This window comes from Epinephelus fuscoguttatus, linkage group LG12 (genome assembly GCF_011397635.1).
Source record: "Epinephelus fuscoguttatus linkage group LG12, E.fuscoguttatus.final_Chr_v1".
NCBI lineage: Eukaryota > Metazoa > Chordata > Actinopteri > Perciformes > Serranidae > Epinephelus > Epinephelus fuscoguttatus.
Window position 1 is genome coordinate 37,222,808 of NC_064763.1, and position 21,547 is coordinate 37,244,354.

Here is a 21,547-nt window from a genome sequence, read left to right on the forward strand (position 1 = left end):
TATTATTCTAATAAATATAAGTTTAAAACATTATACATATTTGAAAGATGATGCACTGCAAACTGCATGATTGAATCCTCCATTAATAAATCAACCTGTTAATTATTTTCAAGAACTTATTTTCTTTAAACTGGTCTCTGTCTGCCACATGAGAAACCACTGTCACCAGATGCAGCTTTTTTTTTTTATTATCTCCCACTCCAACATTTTACACACACAAGTACAAGCCTGTGTTATTGTCAGAAAATTGGCAGGTGAAGGTTCAATCCCCATCCTCTCCTCTCCGAGGCGCAGTAATCTAGCATTTCTCAGAGTAGGAAGTGCAGCTTGCGGTAACAGTGAATTGAAAGTACGCCATAAATATGGCGCCAAAAGAGTTTTCAAGCTGATGATAAGAGCTGATTTTTTTTCTGTGTTGTCTCTTTTTTCCTCTCTGGGGGTGGGGGGAGAGGTTGCAAGACAAGACCCGCCTGTGCATTTGTGCAGAGCGGTGTGTGCACGTACACCGGGCAGTGGAGTGGAAGCGAGGCAAGGCAGCAAGTGAAGACGAGGAGAACTCAATGTTTTATTTTTGAAGGAGGGACGTTGCGAAACTGGCTTGCAATCTTTTCTGACTCATCGTTTGGAAATAAAGCATCCTTTTCTTTTTCCTTTTTTTTTTTTTTTTTTTACCCCTCCTCCTCCTCTTCTTGCTTCTCTCCCGTCCCCTCCTCCCCGATCTAACTGGCACCGGAGAGGAAAACATCGTCGGGATTTTGACACCACGTTTGGACTGCTTTTGCAAAATGCGACATGCTTTCCTGTGAGCGGTGTGTTGTGCGCACCTCGCAGCCTGCTACACCGTGAGCAGCAGCAGCAGGACCCAGCGGCGACACCACAGTGTTTGTTGTTGTTGACTTGTAAAAAGGCTGCAACTCAAGTCTGGCTGCCACTTTTGGATTTTATTTCGGATTTGGACTCTCGGCGGCCGGTCTTTGCAGAGCTGACGCGCTGTCAACACGCACCGCGAGGGGAAGGGAAGGGAGGGGAAGGGACAAGTCCTGTCACCCAACGTGGATCCACAGTCGGGGCTGTTTAGCAGCACTGCTAGCAGCCTGCCAGGGGCACTGAGTGGGCAAACTGCTAAACCCTCCACTGTACAACTACATGTGCCTGGCTCCCAATGATCTCCTAATCTCTGGATATCGCGCACCGTCCAGGACTGTGGACGTCTCTGCACCCGAAGCTGACTGCGATCAAGGTAAAAATAAAAAGCCAGCCACTGAATATGCGGATGAGAATGATAAAATGTAAAAGTGGGAGTGTTGCAGGACCGCTCAAGTCCACTTTGCTGCCGCCGCTGCCGCTGCTGCTGCTGCAAGTGCTACCAGAGCTAGGCTAGCAGCAGGGCAGCAGCGGCTCTGTACGCACTTTTACAGCGGGCTTGTCAGTCACAGTCAGCGGGCAGGGGCGCGTACAGTGTTGGTACCCGGAGCGGTGCATGTGGGTCAACGGGGAGGGGGGTGAGGGGTGCATGGTGTATGCGTTGCAGTGCAGGAAAGACAAATAACCGGTTTGAAAGCTCCGGTCCTGTGCACGCACAGGGATGAAATTAACCGGGTAAACTTGGCTGCAAACGTGAACGCGCCCCCGGTGGGAATCAAATGCGCGAGCGGGGTTATAGTTGGAGAATGTCCAAGTGTGGTTATTTTTTGCGCGTAATTGCGACAAATAGGGCCATTTGCAGCAGCGTAGCGAAGAATGTGAGTTGTAACTTGCAGGCGAATGTGAAAGCAGGAACACACACGCACATTTTTAGACACATATTGGGGGTGGGGGTGGGGGGGTTACTACAGTAGGATATGAAGTTGTGAGGAGAGCAGCAGGTCTGGGGTGCAGGGTGGAGGCACCAAAACGCTCCAAAGTCCCTGGAGGGTTTGCAGGTTCCTTGACTCCTTAGAAAAAAAAGGAAAGGAAAGGAAACCAAGGGGGAGCAGCACTGCTTTTAGGAAGGCTGAGCACGCAACCGCACATATACACACATCAAGGAATTAGAGCAACTCCTCTCTGCCTCCTTCACCCTCTCCTCCTCCTCCTCCTGCTGCTTCGTGCTGTGCAGATCTAGCTGGCTTTAGAAGAGGGGGGAGTGGCTGTTGTTTACCTCCTCAAAGTCAGAGCTCTGTCTGTATCCCTGGGTTGGATGAGTCTTGCATCCTCACCTGTATAAAAAAACAACAACAACAGCAGCAAAGACTCGACATGTGCATGCAGATGCCGGGAGTCAGGTGTGAGCAGGATTAATGGGATGTAAGTGGGGCATTCGCCTCTGAAGAGGGCACGTTTGTGACCACCTACTCCTCATAATTGCCTGGAGAACCTCTGAAGGATATTATGTCTTCCTGTTAGTGCTGATCATTAACGGATGGGAGCAGTTCATCCAGATTTTTGAAACATTTTTTTTTTTTTGGGGGGATGGCGCACATGAAGCTGAACTGGCTGTAGCCTTGAATCAATTAAGCTGGAATCGTCTGGGGACTTGTTAAATGTTCCCAGTTGTGACAGCAGCACCCCCCACCTTCAACCCGCCTCCCTCTCCTTCCACCATCACACACACACACACACACACACACAAACACACCATCATCGGCACACACAAGCTTGAATCGTGCACACGTACCAACAACTCTCTGTGCCTCTCTCTCACTCTAAATACATATTCAAGTACAGATGCACGTAGCATGCTCTTCAAACTCTCTCAACACACTCTTGTACACACAAACACACAAACACACAATCCTCCTCCTGCTGGGTATGAAACCGGAGATGAGTCATGGTGTGGGGGCATAACAACTCTTTCTCTATCCCTCTATCCCCCTCTCTGTCTTTCATATCTTTCCTGATGCAGTGCTATCTTGTTTTCACTCATTCTCTCTCCCCCTCTCCTCCCCTCCCCTCCCTCCCTTGAGGCTCGCCTCTCTCGCCTAGAGACAGTGGTTGTTTACAAGGCAAGTGAACAGGGATGAGAGCTGTTTTCATTTTGCTTCCGCTCTTTTTGACGACAGCCCCGCCGCCAGCCAATCATCCACGTTTCAGTCCCTCATCCCTCATCCATCCCTTTCCCTTTTACCCCTCTTTCCTTCCCTCGCTTCCATCCATCCCCTGCTCTTTTACCTTTCATCCACCCATCCATCTCTCCATCTTTCCCCTCATCATCTCCTCATCATCTCTCGATCAAGCCTGTACTGTAATTTCTCTCATCATCTGACTCAGCCAGGAGGAATGTGTGCGTCCTCATGTATGTACGAACTCTGCCTGTACAGTGTGTCATGTGAAACTCGAGCACGCAGACCTTTTAAGCCTCACATGTGTACATACGCACACGTGTGTGTGTGTGTGTGTGTGTGTGTGGGCGGGGGTGTAGCGTGGTGTGTGTATTTGAGTCTGCTGCGTTAAGCGCTGAGCGCGGATTGGCTGGGAAAGGGGGTAAGGACCCCCACGTGGTGCGTTGTATCGCATTAGCTGCTACGTAGTGAAGAGGAGGAGGAGGAGGAGGAGGAGGAGGAGGTGGGGTGTTGTTCATGAATGGACCACTGACGTCACTTAAATATTGTACCCTCAATCCCTCACACACATATGTGTACACACACACACACACACACACACACAGGTACACACACACACATGCCCCCCATGTGCTCATGCATGTTTTAACATACATTGCTAAAGAGGGCTGCAGGGCAAGTGTATGTGTGATGCAGAAATATGTGTCAGATAAGAAGGATGGGATCCAACTGAACTGAAGGATTTATGTGTATGTATGTGTGTGTGTATGTGTGTGTGTGTGGCTGCCTGCAGGCGGGTTGGCTAGCTGTCATGTCACCAGCTCTCTGCTGCGCTCTGCTCTGCTTACTAACTAACTAACCAGCATGTTGGCCACAAGGGTATTACTACTAGCCGAGTAGGATTTGTGTGTGTGTGTGTGTGTGTGTGTGTGTGTTCCTTATGGTGTGTACTTCCATGTGCTGTGATTTTCTGAATTTCTGATTGTGCCTTCTCCGCTTGAACTATGTAACGAGACATAATACGTCTTGATTATCTTTACTAAGGAACATTATCAGAGATGGGAGTGAGTCGTCGTTTTGCAAGTCACAATTAAGTTTCAAGTCTCGGCACTCAAGTCCCAAGTCCTACCTAGAGTTTTGAGTCTTAAACAAGTCATAATTGTCTCTTCACTGAATGCAATGCCACTTTAACAACAGAGTAATATTATGTTACGTTTGCAGAAATCCTGAATTATTTTTAAAATTTGTGTATTCGTTACAAGTTGGACAAGTTTATTAAAACAAGCGCGACAGCTTAATCACAAAAAAGTTGTGCTGACATTGCACTGGTGACCACAACAGAATGAATTTTGCATGTTTCTGACCTGTCTTGTTGTGTTCAACTCATCTCACCTTGAAAAAAGTCTATAACTTTTTCTTCCAAAATTTGCAAGACATTATCTGTAAGACAGTTCTTCCTTTAAAGTGATATTGTACGCTGCATGTTATGTTTAAATGAGATAAAAGGAATAAAATAAATTGATTTGTGACACACTTTTTACATGACATATTTTTAATCTTTGGACTTGGAATTCTTATATAAAATGAGATGTTTAAAGGCTTATAAAGGACTTTTATTACATGTATGTTAAGGAAACATGATGCAAACAAAAACACATGACAACACCTGTCAGTGTGTTCAGTTATTGAGGTTGTTCTGGTTTCCTCACGTGCAGCAGGTTTTGTTTCTCCTTGCAAGTTTTGCAACATGAAACCAGCCACGTGGTGGATTAAGTGCTGCAGGCGTGTTTTTATGCATTAACCCGTGTCTGTTTTGTCAGTGTTTGCTCTCAGTAGACGACCCTGCTGAGGCGTCGAACCTCATTAGTGCGTTCTTAAGGGTGTGTGTGTGTGTGCGCGTGCTAACCTGCTGTTCAGAGGGCAGGAGATGACGTCAGACTTCAAGGGGAGAGGGGGTGTTTTCATTTTTACATTTTTTTTTCCTCCTGTGCCGCGGTGACTCAGCCTTGTTAGTAAAGGATAATTGCAAAGTCTGCACACCTGCACACATCACTGGTGAGGACGGAAATGGTCCACATATTTCACACAAAGATTTTCGCAGGGGTAATTGGAATTGGCTTCATACATCTTCGTCCTGCAGAAGCTGTGCATGATCGCTGACTGAATAAGAGCAGTGGGGCGTTCTGGTGCGGCAGATGGTTTTTCAGATGAAATTAATGATGCATTTTTTGGGATAATTTGCAGTGAAGTCTGTGTTGTTGCCACTAAGTTGACAGTGATGTCATTAGAGCATGTCTCAGTAAGCTTTTGTTTCCTTTATGCTTATTTTTTGTTTTTTCATCTTCTCTCTACCCACTGTAGGACTCTATAAGTTTTATATTACGGTGATATTTCTGTTAAAATAGAGTGTTACTCATTAAGCATAAATACTAAATGTGAGGATTTGTGTTTTTTTAAGTTTTATATCATTGCAGTTGGAATATATTTCAGTTTCCAGCTGTTGGTTTGACAAAACAAACAATTTAAAGTCAGCTTCTGGGACACTGTGATGGCTGATTTGACAGTTTTTCCACATTTATAGACTAAATGATGAACTGCATGCAAGAAGTCAAAACTGGTGCAGGCATTTTCATTAGGCATCAACGAGTACTTTAGACATCAGTTCATGAGAAATCTGGCTTTGTCAGTGGTGTCTGCTTTTACCATATAAAAAAAATCCCAACAATACATTTACATCCAGAAATGTGTCATTATCCATTAGATACTTTTTCTTTTTATCATCCTAAATGTCAGGCTATTCTCTCTCTGTCCGCCTGCTGCCTCCTACTCTTTTTTAGGGAAAAAATATAAAAGTTTGAAGGCTGTAAGCACAGTGATGGACAGGTTGACAGATGCTGCCTGAGCTCCTGATGGGAAGAGTTGCAGGAGTTAGTGTGTGTGTGTGTGTTTGTGGGGAAAGAGGGCGAGTAAACAACAGACAGAAACAGTATGTCAGACCTTCCTTTGCTGTTTGAACACCTGGTGATCCAAGATGGAAATGAGCTTCTGACACACTGTGCCATTTTTGGGAGATTTAATTTGTGCTTAATGTATATTTAAAATCATCAGATAAATCAAAGTGAATAAGAGAAGGCAGGAGAGCTGAGGAATTTTACTTGACTTCAATCGCAAATCAGCTGAGGCAATAGAGAGGAAGTTAACAAAGTTAGCAGATAATAAGTAAAGGCAACAAATGAGAAAGTAGGGAAGGTGAAGCCAGCGGGGACAGAAGGTAGAGGAGAGGAGGATGACAGGAAGGGGGGGAGGAGGTGGAGGTGCAGGTAGATAAACAGGGAGGTGGTAGTCAGGGTTGCTGGGAGTGAAGGGCAGAGTACTCATCCTCCATCTCTCCGTCCTTTTCATCCCTCCTTCACTCCTTTCCAGGAGCTAATGAACTCCTGATGGCAGCGGAGACGGGAGCGATGGATCAATCCTCCATCTCTCTCTGTGATTCTTTCTCTCTCCCTCCCTCCCCTCCCTCCCACCTGTCCTCCCCCTTTTGCACTCTCTCCTCCTGGCTTTTTGGCAGGGTCCCAGCCTCGCTGGCTCTGACTCACCTCCTTCATTGTTTGTCAGCAGATTTCAGGAGACGGAGCGGGAGGCTTAGTTGGAAAATTATTTGGACCACAGCCTCTTCCTTCCTTTTTTTCATTTTTATTCATTTCTTCTTTCTCTCTCTCTCTCTGTGTCTCCTCTGTTTTCCACTCTCTCATTCCTGCTCCCATGATGCAGCGGCAGCAGCAGGAGCAGTGGCAGCATCAATAAATATTGTGTTAATGTTCTGGTGGCTGGAGCCAGCAAGGTGATAAAGGAAATCTATTTGATTTCTGTGGCTCATTTGTTTGGCCCGACGCCTCTCCGCTTGGTGTGGATACCACACGTGTGTGTCCATATTGTGTAAAGTTATACAGTATATGTGTGTATATGTGTGTGAGAGTTAAGACACAGAGTTTCTTCCTTAATCCCTTTAATTTCCTCTTCCTTACATCACTTTACCCCTTCACTCCTTCACTCATCCGTCCCTGCATTGTTCCATCCTCTGTTAATTCCTTTTTCTGAAGTTTATAAAGTTGCTGACACAGTTGTGCTCAGACAAGCTGTACTGTTTATGCTCAGATCTCAAAAGCACCCAAAACACTGAGAGCATGTCACTGTAAAATAATTGTCCTATTAAGATTGCAAGTATAACACAAAGAAGCCAATTAAGGCCATAGGAAGCATAACCTATTTGTATGACGTGTCATCTGACCAAGAAGTCAAATGTTTAAAATAGTTCCTGAAGTGGTGATCACACAGAAATGAGACGCTTGAGACGCGGACGCTTCAAAGACGCTTGAAACGCTGGAAGCGCTTATTCAATGCGCGCTAGCTACTGGCGTGTGACACTCAAAAAGTTGAAAATATTTTAAATTTTCAGCGTCTACGCGCGTCTTAAAAGAAGCCTCTACAAAAACGCGCGTCTAAAAAGACGCTGGAAAAACGCCTGTCTAAAAAGACGCTTGAACGCCGGTCAGACACGCCGTATCATAGGAAAACAATGGTTTTACTGGCGTGGCATTTCTGGCTATTCATCTCAATGTGATCGCTCCCTTACACAGCTGGTGGCTGGACAAAAAGCCTCTTGTCATAAAGAATCCCTGCTCAATTTCTAACCTCTGCAAATCTGGCCAATCGATGTTTTAAAGCATACTGACATTTAAATCAATGTTACTATACTTGTGGTGTGTTATTACCATTGTACACTTATGCCCACTGTTGATTTAGATTTAAACTATAACATTTTACAACGAAGCAAAACTTACTGGTGTATTCCTCTCAGCCAGAGTCTGCACCATCGATGTTGCCGACGTTCTGTAGAGAGGACATGTTCAGGCAGACAGACTCCAATCCAGGATGGTCTACCATACGTGGTAGCTCTTCCTCGACCTCCCGTAGCCATCTGGTAACCTACAGTAAATTACTAACAGTAAATGCCATGGTATTTTGTAACTGCAACATGGGCATGGTTGCACAGTTTCAAGAGGAGCTCCTATCCAAAATATTGAGAAGTGGACAAGCTGAGGTGGATAAAATGGTAAAATGTCAAGTGCATATAACGTAGGTAACTTAGAAAATGTAACTTGTTGCATATAATGTAGAGATGGAGAACAGTGAAGTGTACAAAACACTGCAAACAGCCTTGTCTATTGAAAACTGACTAAAGATTCATAATGCTGACAGACATGTTGATGCTGAATTACAGTGGTGGAAGTAAATTGTAATATACAAAGATAATGACTAAATGAAGGAAGCTGTTATGATAAGCATCTCTGCTCAAAACAGCGTGAAAAGATAATTAAAATATAAAGAATGTTAGCATCTATCAATATATCTTAGTAGTCTTTTCAGTGAACACCTGTAGCAGTCCTCAGATGATAAACATTTCCACTGAATGTGAAAGTACAACTTACGAGGCATGAGCGATAACTACACTCCACAATTCACAGAGCTCCCAGTAATGACAAGGCAGCGGAGACAGTTAGCATTAGCTCTGTAGCTACATCACATGTTAGTGCTTGTGTACCAACACACACATCAAAAAGTCTAAAAATTAAATGTCAAGATAGACAAAATTCGTGACTTACCATTCAGAAATGTCCTGCTGCAGCCGCCAGAGTTTGAACTTCTGTAGGAGCCTCTCCATCGGGGTGAGATTCTTGATCAAATTCCTACGGTTTAACTGAAGCGCTCCTGATACAGACCGTGTCTTAGGCCACTGTGAACGGTATAGTCCACTCTCGGCCCAGAACGCTCAGCTCAAACCACAGAGGGGTGGGCTCAGACACAGCTCATTTGTATTTAAAGAAACTGCATTTTCTGAGCCGGATTGAAACGGAGGGGTTTGTAGGAATGCTGAAATCCTGGACTGGAGTGGATTTTTATCAAGAAACTAAAAGACATTTTTTGGGGACCTCTATAATCTACATACACTTGTTTAAAAGGAGTATAATATGTGCCCTTTAAGTATTCTTTAAAGTACAGATTTTATTCAGGTGGCATTTCCCTGGTAACATAAGAAAACATTCTGATTGGGTACATCTCCACGTAGGACCATCACTCAACAGTTTTCAAGGACGTTACCATCAAGCATGGAAAGCAAACTGAATACAGAGAAAAGTTGTTGAACCTCTGTGGTATTCACAAGGTAATATTCAGCTGATGCAACACCAACCTAACCAACACTGGCCCTGCTTATTTTTGATGGAAAGATTTAAGTGTCTGAACACAAGTGGGACTGTAGGCCTCCTGAATTTAATGTCAACATGATTTTATTCCATTTTATTTTTCAATAATTTTTATTTGCCTAGCTCATTCTATTTGCATCATTGCAGTCTTGAAATATTAAAATCCTGGTTCAGCCATGTAACATGTCAACCATGCTTGAAAAGCACTGTATAAATAAAGTTTATTATATATACATGCCACCAAAATAAACCTTATTTGAATGTATTTGAATGAGCTGAGAACAGCCTGAACCAGCTGGGGAGAGATTGGTCATCCTGTGCATCAGTGGAGGCTTAGATCAGGCTTGTGATTTTCACTATTCACACATGTAAGGAACATTTACTTGTGCCTATTCACATATGCGGTGGCAATGCCGTAATAGATGGGGCAAGGGACAGTCCACCAGACGATGGTAATCAACACTTGCTGATGGCAACTGCTGCAAGACTCAACAGAAGAAGATAAGGCAAGACTGGATGTACATGTACTGTGTATATAATGGATGTAGCTACCATGACATTGCCAATTGGTTTGTTCGAAGGTTTGAGTTTGGCATTTTGCAAACTTGTTTTTTTTTTTTTTTGAGCCAGAAGTGGCTACATTTGGACCAGAGGTTGGAGCTGTGGAGAAGCGAGGGGTGGATCTGACTGAAAGCTGAGGACAGTATCAGCAAACCGCCTGTCACTCAAGTGGCCCTGTCCTTAAAATGTGTGTAACTTTGAGCTTTAATAAAATGTCAGCGGGTGAGTTATAGAAAAAAATCACCCTATGTACAGTTGTCATGAATGTTGAAATTAGCTAAGGAGACCAAGTCTGTTTTTTGTACCAGGGCTTTTATGGGGATTGTCTCCGTTTTATCGCCAGCCTCAAGTGGCCATTCAGTGAATTGCAGTTTTTGGCACTTTAGCATTGGCTTAATTTCTCAGCCATGGAGGTTGCTGCTTAGTACATGGTGGAGGCAAATTTGTGTTTCCTAGAATAGCAAAGAAATAGTTGGCCTTACTCTGGCTCTGATTGGCTTACCCTGACATTCTTACCCTAGTCTCTATATACAGACTCTACATTCAGTGAATGTAGTGTCTGTAGGCAAACCCCGGAGATCTTGCCTCTGGACGAAGAGCGGAAGAGCCCTGGTTTCCGGTTGTAGAAAAATACTAAACTGTAAACAAGTTGCCTATTCAAGTATGTCATCAGCAGAGTCTTGTGAATGGTTTGCATCTTTTGTCAGATGGACGAAACTCTTTATATCTGAACTCAGAGAAAACCCATCCTGACACTGGGAGAACATGCAAACTCCACACAGAAGGGCTCCCCCACTCTGGGGTTCGAATGCCCCACCCTGGGTCCGAGCCAGGAACCTGCTTGGTGTGAGGCGGTAATGCTACCCACTGCACCACCGTGCCACCAGTTCAGATTTACCTGAATGTCAATCCCTGCTCCCATTTACACTTTACCCCAGGCGGGAAATGTTCCTGAACATTTCAGAGATAGACTGCATGTGTGAAAGGGGCCTTAAATTCCCGCTACATCTAAAACCTGTCACTGTCCAAATAAAGGACCTGTGGGGAAACATTCAAATGTACAAGATGTTTCATTTGAGAATAGTCTCTAATAGCTTTAAGTTCCCCAAAGGACCAAGCTAGGTTCTTAGCATTGTTAGTGTTCCTCATTTAAACCACGTTACAGCTTGAAGGGTGCATTTATTTATTTCTTTGTTATTTTACACTTCACTCAGGGTAGTTTTGCTCCCCTGAGAGCAATACCAGCAAGCTAATTCACTTTAGGGAGACAACACTTTTCTGTATAAAAAGCGAGCTTTCTTCTATCCGGTGGATCCCCATAGAGTGTTGGGGGTCACAGGGGAGAGGGCTGATGGGAATGGTGATGGATGCATCAGAGGGTGACTCATGACTGCTCTTAAGTGGCTGTGAGGCTTCCAGTCAGTCAGGAGATGTTGGTGTGTGTTTGAGTGAGGTCGTGAGCACAACATTAAAGTTGCTGGCTGAGAAGTTAAGCACAGCTGTATGCCATGGTTTGTGCACTTCAGGGTTATTTGTGGTTTTCCACCTTTTTGTTGCAGCTCTCACTGCGTCAGTGGGCTCTGGTGCTCAGCAGCTCATAATGTACTTCGCTCAGAAATGTATTCAATCAAGGTTCCAGTGGCGATTGGCTTTATTGTGCTTCCTTCAAGGTATTGAATTCCTGTTTTTCAAATATCTTGAAACCAGAGTATATTTTTTTCACTCCGGGGACAGAAAGTCTCACACATGCTAGAGCGGCAACTTATGATTACTTGCATTATGTATTCATCTGTCATTTTTATACTTGATTCTTTGTCTGGGCTCTCAGTGTGAAAAAGATTGTGCAAAACAGCCACAATCACAAGCTCCCGGAGCCTAAGGTAACATCTTCAAATTGCTTGTTTTATCTGACCAGCAGTATCTGACCAATATCTACACAAGCTGCATAGTGAAAGCAGCACATTAGCAGAGCAGCTGTGGTCCTCTGTCAGTGTGTCTACACAGGATACGCTCATTCACATTATCGAGTTAAGGTCACCAATGTGTGTGAGATAGATAACTAACAAAAGTGTCTAGAACACCTCCTGCACAGACAAACCGTAGGGGTCTATGCTAGTATAAGCCACCATGTTAGTCACACTAAGCAAAATGCCAGTGCCAACATACGAACATGCTCACAGTGCTAATATGCTTATATTAAGCTAGTATAATGTGAACTATCATAGCATGCTAACATTTGCTAATAAGTGCTAACCAAAAAATATAGCTGGAGCTGTCTGGGATGTTGTTAATTTTACAGGTATGCAGTCATATACCAAAAGTAACAGTAACTCACCTGATGATGGCATTAGATGAAAAGGCAAAGTGTGTGTGTGTGTGTGTGTGTGTGTGTGTGTGTGTGTGTGTGTTTTAAAAACGATTGTTACCGGCAGAACTTGCCTCCGACAGTGGCCGATGGCTGCACAGCCTCCACCAGTCACTCGGGCCGTACATCACCGACTGGAGCTAAGGGTTGTGTTGAATGGAGCAAAGCTTCATCAGTAGGTACAGCTCCAGAGACAGCAGGTCCCGACTGCTGTGTTACTGTGTCTAAGTGTACAGTTCTCCATTTAACATGTTACATGAAGTTTTTTTTCTGAACAGCAAACAGGGTCCAGTGCTGTAGCGCTATTAGTGCGAGAGCAGAAGTCTGCAAATCTGTCTGAGTGAATGCTGCCACTTCCTATTTCAAATCAAAAGCCCTCTTTTAGAAATTCAAAGCCCTCTCGTGTTACATACACAGTCCAGCTACATACTCGGTTCTGACCAAGTCTTGTTTTTGTGTTTTATGAATCATTAAGAAAGCATTTTGAGTGATGTGAAATACAAAATTCCTCCACTTTTAAGTATCAAATCAGATTTTTTTTTTTTACCAGTAATGAACACTCAACAGTAATTGAAATACATATTTCAAATATAAGTAACAGAAAGAGTCTCATAGAGGCTGCATACACAAAGTCAAGGTAATGTCAGTCTGTATAATAAGTGTAAAAATATGTCAGTCTGGACCAAAGTGACAGACTTGAGTTGCAATCCATAGAGCCATTAGCGCTAATTGGAGAAAAGCAACAAATCCTTACGATGGAGACGTGGGAACCGGCAACTGTTTGCCATTTTTGCTTGATAAATGACTTGTGATTGATCAATTACCCAAATAATTTGCTGTTAACTTACTGCCAATGGATTAATCAGTCAATTGACTAATCACACTAGGACCTTGACGACTTTATGTTGCACTAGAACCGAGCTGATGTAAAAATACAACCCTCCAATCTAAACAAAAACTTGGTTAACATGCAACAGAGCACTTTCCAGTTGTCTCTTCCTCTTGAAATGATGTCGAAGGATGATTTCTGACAATTTCATCCATATACTGAGCAAGGGAAATGTGTGTGCGTGTGTTTCTAGCTTTCATGTCTGGCTGTGCGTAGGTTGCCGTCTTCTTTCTTGCACACCTGTTAGCATGGTGCTGATGAGGATGTTTGATGTGTCTGATGTGTGTCAAATGTGTTTTTTCTTCCTTTCTTTTTGCTTGGCAAGCGCATGCATCTTTACTGTGTGTGTGTGTGTGTGTGTGTGTGTGTGTATGCAGGCCTCTGTGTGTGTGCACGTGTGTTTGATGTTGGGGTAAATACTTGATACCTGACATCACACGTTTGTACACACACAAATTCCAAAACGCACACACACACACACACACACACACACACACACACACACACACACACACACACACACACACACCCTGACATTTTGATTCTTTCAGCTCATTCATAATAGTTGCCCTATTTCTTCTCCCATCTCTGTCTGTCTCTTTCTCTCATCTATCTTTTTTTGTCTCTCTCTCTTCTCTTCCTTCCTCTGTCTTTTCGCTTTCTGGTCTCCCAACCTCGCTGTATAAATCTTTGTGATTCTTTTCTTTGGTGCTCTTCCTCTCTATACCTGTCAAATTCGTCGGTGTGAACCTCTCTCTTTTGCCTACCTTTTCTCTAGCGGCTCGGTCCAAAAATAGCTCTGTGTATGTGTGTGTGTGTGTATGTGTGTGTGTGTGTGTGTGTGTGTGTGTGTGTGTGGGAGATGGGTTGGGGAGTAGGCTAAAGGAAAGGGAGTGAAAATAGACTTGGACCTGTGTGTGTGTGTATGTGTGTGTGTATGTGTGTGTGTGTGTGTGTGTGTGTGTGTGTTGCAGTCTTCCCTGCATGCCTTCTAGCTGTAGCTGTCTTGCTTGTACACACAGCATTAGCACTGCACAGGCAAGTGGTGCTCACACACACACACACACACACACACACACACACACACACACACGTACACACGTACACCTGTCCATTCCATCTCATCCTGCCTGTCATTTTTTCCCCATGAAGAAGAGGAAATATTCAGTGTCAGAGAGTGAGGTGGGAACAAACAGGGAGGAAGAGGAAGGACAGGTGAGAGAGGGAGAGGCAGAAATGATGGACAGATAGACGACTGCAGGATGTAGAAAGTAGCAGGAAAGGAGAGATATGGTGATGGAAAGAGATGATAAGGGAGGCAGTGCGAGGTTGAAGGTGGAAAAGTGAGTGATGGCAATACAGCAAGAAAGAAAGTAGTGAAGGGAGAGCAGTTCTGCTTCTCCCTGGTTTGATTTTTTGTCAAAGGCATTTTTATGGAGGTTTTGTTCCCCAGGCAGTTTTTACTCTGTTCAGTCAACACACACACACACACACACACACACACAAACATCAAGATCACAGAGAAAAGAGACTAGTAACATCAACTGTGAACTGTTAATCGGTTGTGGCATTGCTTGTTAGCTTCCACCCAACTGGACCCAGCTGGTGCACAGTGCAGAGTGGCCAAGGGTAACTTTGGCTAACCATTAATCAGTTAATCGCCAAGAATATTTTTGACCAGTTACGAATTTTGGTCTATAGGTGAATTGTGCTGAGACAGACGGGCTGCTAGCAGCATTAACGTGCAGAAGCATAATGCTTACTGCCCACCCTCCGGTCTCCGCTGGTGAGCTAACGTTAGCCCTGGCCCTTCCCCCTAAAAAATTAATGAGTTAGTTGCCAGTTAACGAGTGTCGGGCTATAGAAAGCAAAATTAACTGAAACTGGCATCCCTAAAGGAGACACACACAGGCGCACACAATAAATGCACTGATAGGCAAATACACAAACCTCCTCCCTGAATGCATCACCACACACACATGCACACGTGCACACACACACACATACACAGATGCAGCACTGCCTCAGAGAGATGGCTTGTTATGAAGCAATTTATATGCAAAGATTCTTTATCAAACTGACTGACCTCTGGCTCCTCAAGGAGCTCTGAGCACTGGGCAGTGTGTGTGTGTGTGTGTGTGTGTGTGTGTGTGTGTGCGCGCGCTGTTTGGCAAACAGTTTGACTTCCGCAGATAGTTATTGTTGATGCTTGTGTCGTGTGTGTGTGTGTGTAAACATGCGTTGCAGCTGCAGAGCGCTGTCATCATTTGCACTAGTGATATCATTTTAAATGCTTCATACACAAAAAATGTGTATCTTTATCTCTGTCTCTATCTGTGTGTGTGTGTGTGTGTGTGTGTGTGTGTGTGTGTGTCCAGATGTTCCAGCAGTCACTTAATGTCCTGACAGCCAGACTGCCTACTCATCTCGAGAGAGCACTGCATCTGTGTGTATATATGTGTTAGTGTGTGCGTGTGTGTGTGTGTGTGTGTGTGTGTTGCCCGCTGGGTCTCTGCAGCTACAGTCTCTTAATAATACATCACCATCATGGCAACCATTGTAGTGTGCTGACCTTAAGTGCTGCAAAGTGCTGAAAAACCACAACAGTGTTTCTGCTGAAGTAAATGCACTGTCATCTACAAGGCTGACGGAGGGAGAGGCCAGACAGACGGACAGACAGGCAGCCAAGCAGAGGGGTGACATAGTTGCAGACAGACAAACAGATGGCAGGCAAATGGGTAGACGGGCAGAGAGGCAAAGAGTCAAGCAGTCAGACAGACAGAGAGACAGATGGCAAGCTTACAGGCAGACAGACGGATGGACAGAATGACAAATGGGACACAGCCAGTCAGACGGATTTGGAGGCTTGAAGACAGACAGACAGAAAGTCAAGCAAACGCCTCGTCCTTTTTCATTCAGAAGAGACCAGATTGTTAACTTGAATCATCGTTGGCATGTTTGTACAAATATAAGTCTGTTTCACTGCACTCGAGTGCTGATCGATAGAACTGTGATAGTTAAATCTGCTGCCAGTTTAGTGCTGAATCCATTAGTCAATCAGCAGGCTATTAATTGCTCACAATTGTGATAATAGATTTGATAATTTATAAAGCAAAACCACCAAACACGAGCTGGCTCCAGATTCTATAATGTGAGCTTTCGCTGCTTTCTCAGGGGTATATTTTGGGTTCGGCATAAAGATCAGACAGTCAGTGGATTAAGTGGAAAGTGATTCAATTGACAGAAAATCTTTAATCAGTCCCAGTTTAACTGACAGTTATGATGTGACCGGAGAACTAAACTTTTCAGTACATTTATTCTTGCCTCAGGTAGAGCGTATGCTGCTGCCAGGATGTCCTAAAAGCAAACAGCGACACTTTTTTTCTCATATTCATCTGCAGTGGCACCTGCTCTCTTGATAATAACACAGATGAAGCTTCAATGGCTGCAACAATAAAGCTGAAGTGCTGAATCTGTTCCTCGCTCTGCTGTACACTGTGATCACATGTGTTCATCATGGCGCTCTTCAGAATGCATACATGAGGTCTAAACATTAGCTGACACTGTGGTAAGAAAACATCCATACTGTTACAGCCCTAAATCTAATTAATAAAAATTGGTATATAAGGTCTGAAATTTCTCTATGTCCAAATTGTTTAAGTAGTAAAGTTTGAAGCCTGTGCTAGCATTCATTGAGATCCACCTTGACTATGTTGCACTGAGACAACAGTGCAAGATTTCAGTAGCTAAAATTAAGGCTACACTTTTATTTTCAGTGCCTAGTTAGTAGCAAATCAAGGCTGATAAACACAAGTCAAGTGAGGCTTTGGCTTGTCCAGTTTAATGAAGTTTGACCTGCCATTCAGTGAGACTAGAGGGTTTATCGGAGGACTGGATTATGTTATATACCATTTTAATCACATCACAGACGACTTGGATTACTGAGTGCAAGTTGCCTCAGCTTTACTGGCATTGTTCTCACCTGCCCAAATGAGCAATACTAAAAGGAAGAAATGCTCCAGAGTGTGAATAAGCTGCTATGAACACGCTGTGAGTGTGAGCACACCCTCAAACAGTCATTTATCAAGCATACACTATTAGTCTTTGAGCAGTAACGGCTGCTTTCACCCGACTTTTTCCTCGAGCATCCAAACTGGGTTTCTGTGCTGAAGCTTACCCTACTTTAATAGCACAAGAGTGTGTTACGGATTCTGTGAACTGGTAAAATAGCTGACACATGGTTTTCTCTCCCACCTGCAGTTAGGTGTCCAGATACGGCTGTGTTTTTTATTCAGACCCGTTCTGTCGCACATTTTAGAGATCTGGCCCCTTTAAACGCTCAGTCAGACATGGTGCTCTCGGCAGTGTCATAGTCAGCCAATTAATTAGCTCCCCAGGTGTCTTCGGCTTTCCCAGCATGCATTAGTCAACCTTTTCACTGTTTGTCTTATTGTAAATGTTTTGGACTGACACTAAACTATGCATAGAAATTGTGGCTCACACGAGCTGATGGAATTCAAATCAAAGCGGGAGGTAGCTGTCTAAACCCAGGAGGACATGTTTGAGCCTGGTTTAACCGAGAGGGGGTGTCAGCAAACTTTCCCTTTTATGCCTCTGCGCCAGCGAGAGCATTATGTTTTCTGGTTGTCTGTCCGTCCATCCATCCGTACGTCCATCTGTTTGTTCATCTGTATGTATCCCATTCTCACAAACGTGATATCTTAAAATTCAAGAGAATTTCTCCTAATTTGGCACAAACATCTATTTGGACTCACCAATGAAGTGATAATATTTTGGTGGTCAAAGGTCAAGGTCACTATGACCTCATATTGACCTCATATACCTCAATATTTCAAGAATGCCTTGAGTAAATTTCTTTAGATTAGGCGCAAACATCTACTTGGATTCAACATTGAAGTTATTAGAATTTGGGGTCAAAGGTCAAGGTTAGTGCCCTGTTTGTTGGCCTCTGCTGGTGTGCCGTGTCCTGATAGGTTCAAAAACAGCCTAACTCCTCAATATCTTGACAAATGCAATTATTTAATTTAAAAAAGCCAAGCCTTTTTGAGTCGTATGCCTCAAGTCCAAGTCAAGTTTCAGGTCATAAATACCAAGTTGAAGCCAAGTCTTTTTTTTTTTTTTTTTTTTTTTAAGATATTTTTTTGGGCAGTTTTACCTTTAATTGATAGGAAAGTCAAGTGCGAAAAGGGGGAGAGAGAGAGAGGGAACGACATGCAGTAAAGGGCCACAGGCTGGAGTCGGCAACAGCCTTGTACATGGGGCGCCTGCTCTGTCCACTAACCCACCGATGCCCCGAGGTCAAGTCTTTTATCAGTGTTAATAAAGTTAAAGTTAAAGTCCCACTGTCCCACACCTGAGTGTGTGAAATTTGTTCTCCGCATTTGACCCATCCCCTGAGGGAGCGGTGAGCAGCAGCGCCGCTGTTGGGAATCGTGGTGATCTAACCCCCCACGACCTCCTAGTCTCAGGGTGGACACTCTACCACTAGGCCACTGATTGAGATGTCTCTGCTGCTGGCTGCATCAGTCTCACTTAATACTGGACTAATTTCAATTTTGTCGTCTCCATCAGTCACTTAGGCACAGAACACAAACTAGGTTCCAGGTTGAAAAATACCAAAGTTGCTCTTTAAGTAAAATGAAATCACAGATCAGTCTTTGACAGAAATTTTCACATGTGCCTGACACTATTGATAATCCAAATTATTAGAAGTTATACAAATGATTAAAACTCTGACACAGCCATAGTCCACCAACACAGGTGTTTCACTTATGTTGCTGCCTCTTTTCAAGACTTTGTGGGTGTGTACACACTGGGCTTGATTTATATCTCCCATACTCTCCTGTTAGTTTTGTTGCACTCATTAGGGCAATTTACCTCACATCCTGTTTTAACCGTTCTTTATGTATAATCAGCCAGACTAATTGAAAACAACTGTGTGGGTGTGCAGGGCCTTTAAAAGTAAACACTAATGGACTCTGCTTGAGTAATCTAGACTTCACTAGATTACATTTAACTAATCTGGATTAATCTGGATTACAAGTAGAGTGGTCTTTAAACACTGAGAAGTGTAGCGCTCTTAGGTGATGTTTACTTCTTCACCCTCAGCAGACTGATGATTATCATTGGATCAATCACACCAAATCCTGCTGGTTCAGTTATTAGCCACGCTGCTGGCCATTTCCTCTGTTTTGTTTGTACATGTGAGTGTGTGTGGGTGTGTGTGTACACTGTGCATTGTCTGGCTGCCATTCATTGCCCCCTGGCTGATGTGAGCCATGCATGAAAAGGAGGCCACAACCCAGTCACATAGCTCTTTAATGTAACATAGCTTTGGCCGCAGGGCAGTGGATAGCACGCCAACTGTTACATGATGTGTGTTTTAATGTGCTTGTACGTTCGCCGATGTATGTAAGACGTACAAATTGTATATGTCTGCATGCGTGGTTCTTCTATTTTTATATCCCGCCACTGCAATCACACTGGGCAGGAGACAATGTGTCCCCATGGTGGCGTCTGCCTGTCTGTGTGTTTGCACATCCTCAAGAACAATACAGCACGTGACACTGGACAAACTTTATACTTGCACTACAGGTTCCCTGTATTCAATTTGCATATTAACAAGGAAAAACTAATTTTGTTGAAACTGTTTCTTCCAGTTGCTCCGAGACACACACTTCATATTCACACCATTAGTTTATTATTTAAATTAATGAGCTCATTAGCAAAGCTAGTTAGGTTTAATATAGCATGGTGATTAGGACAGGATGTAGGGGGCTTTAAGTTCAAGGTGGATCATGTTTTTAGTGTGTTCTGCATATATCTCCTCATTTCCAGTGTGTGGTTATTTATACACCCTGTACATTTCTGTGTTGAAATGTGTTTTTGTTTTTATGTGGTGATGAGCAGACATTTTCTTTCTGCCTCTGTAGCTCTGCATCCTTGCTGCAGTCTGTATTTGATTTGTTAATCTTTTTTAACATTTTATACGATTGTTTTTCAGTCTGACTCTCATCTTTCTGTCTTCCCCCATCTTTTGGGATATCATTCTTTTTCCCCCTTTTGACTGATCTGTCTCCTCACTCCTGTATTGATTGCTGAACCTCTCCTTCCTCTCTGCTCCTTTCCAAACGTCATTACCTCCTTCGTTTAGCCAGGAGACCTATTTTTTATTTGTCAGAAATGTTCAGCCAAACCAAAACCACATTATTTCACAATGTGGTTGTATTTCTCTCTGTTTGATAGTCTTGTCTCCCTTGTACAACATGGTTTCATTGACTCTGACAGCTGGTTGCCTCCAGCTATTGTCCTGCTTCAACTCTGACAAAGTGCAGGTTTAGACAGTGCTGGTACAGTATGGGATCATGATGCAACAAAAACCAATGCTATGACAAGGCAGTTTAGAAAACTGCACTGTTAAACAACAATGATTTATTTATACAGTGTGATTATGTATACAGCTGTTTTCATTATTGAAAAATATACCTTTCCTTTCCACATTAATTATTTAATTGTTTGGTTTTCCTCTAATAACACAATTTGTCAGCTCTTCAAATTGCTTTTGTCTGAGCAACAGTCCATAACCCAAACATACTTAGTTTATCATCATGGAAGACTTACAGAAACAGCAAATGCTTAAAAACAAGAAATAGAATCAGTGAATATAAATGAATAATTGACTGTCAAATATTTCGCAGTGTAATGCAGAATAATGACGCAACATAACAGAATGGTGAAGAAACCATATAAGACAAAAATATATATAACCACACTCAATGGAAACACTACATTAGGCTGCTGTGGGACTTTTTAGAAATGTGGCATACAACCCGAGACCCCGACCCTCTGTGTTGTTAGCTCCTGTTTGTCCTTCGTGTGTGCGTTCTGTTTCTCTGACCAGAGGGGGGAACACGTTAGACTTACCTGTAGATGCAACAGGACTGCACTTTGCGTCATCAACGTGATAGTAGTCTGAGCTGGTAAACGTCTTTCGACTCTGGCCAGCCTGCTCTTCTCTTGAGGCAGTTCAGCTTTTATTTTATGGGTAAAAAATGGATCACAAAACAAAATATCAAACACTCTTGTGGGGTCATCTCGTGGTGGGGCAACTCATATCATTCACTATCCTGGGCTCCAGGATTTGTTGCGCGAGTAGCTTATAATAAGCCAGACCTGTCCAAATATGTCCAGTCTCTTGCCACACACTCCCTACAAACAAAAGACCTACAGCACATAGAGAACCTTACTATGTAATGATGCAATACGATTTTCCCCTCTGGACATACCTGAGAATTTCTGTTGTTTTGTTTTCTTTGTTGTAGTATTGAATAGAGGCTGTGGAAAAAGGTCACTGCAGTATGTGCAAAAAAAGTGCAGTATGTGCAAAAAAAAGTTTGCTGTGTGTTTA

At 43.4% G+C, this 21,547-nt stretch overlaps 1 protein-coding gene across 2 annotated transcripts in view; it reads left to right on the plus strand.

The window, feature by feature from the left end:
* The first annotated feature begins 331 nt into the window (after positions 1-331).
* Positions 332-21,547, plus strand: part of jade2 (jade family PHD finger 2) — a 259,041-nt gene continuing 237,825 nt past the window's right edge. For both annotated transcript variants that reach the window (XM_049592610.1, XM_049592611.1), the window contains exon 1: positions 332-1,240. The gene's annotated coding sequence lies outside the window, so the exon portion shown is untranslated. The remainder of the gene's footprint in view (positions 1,241-21,547) is intronic.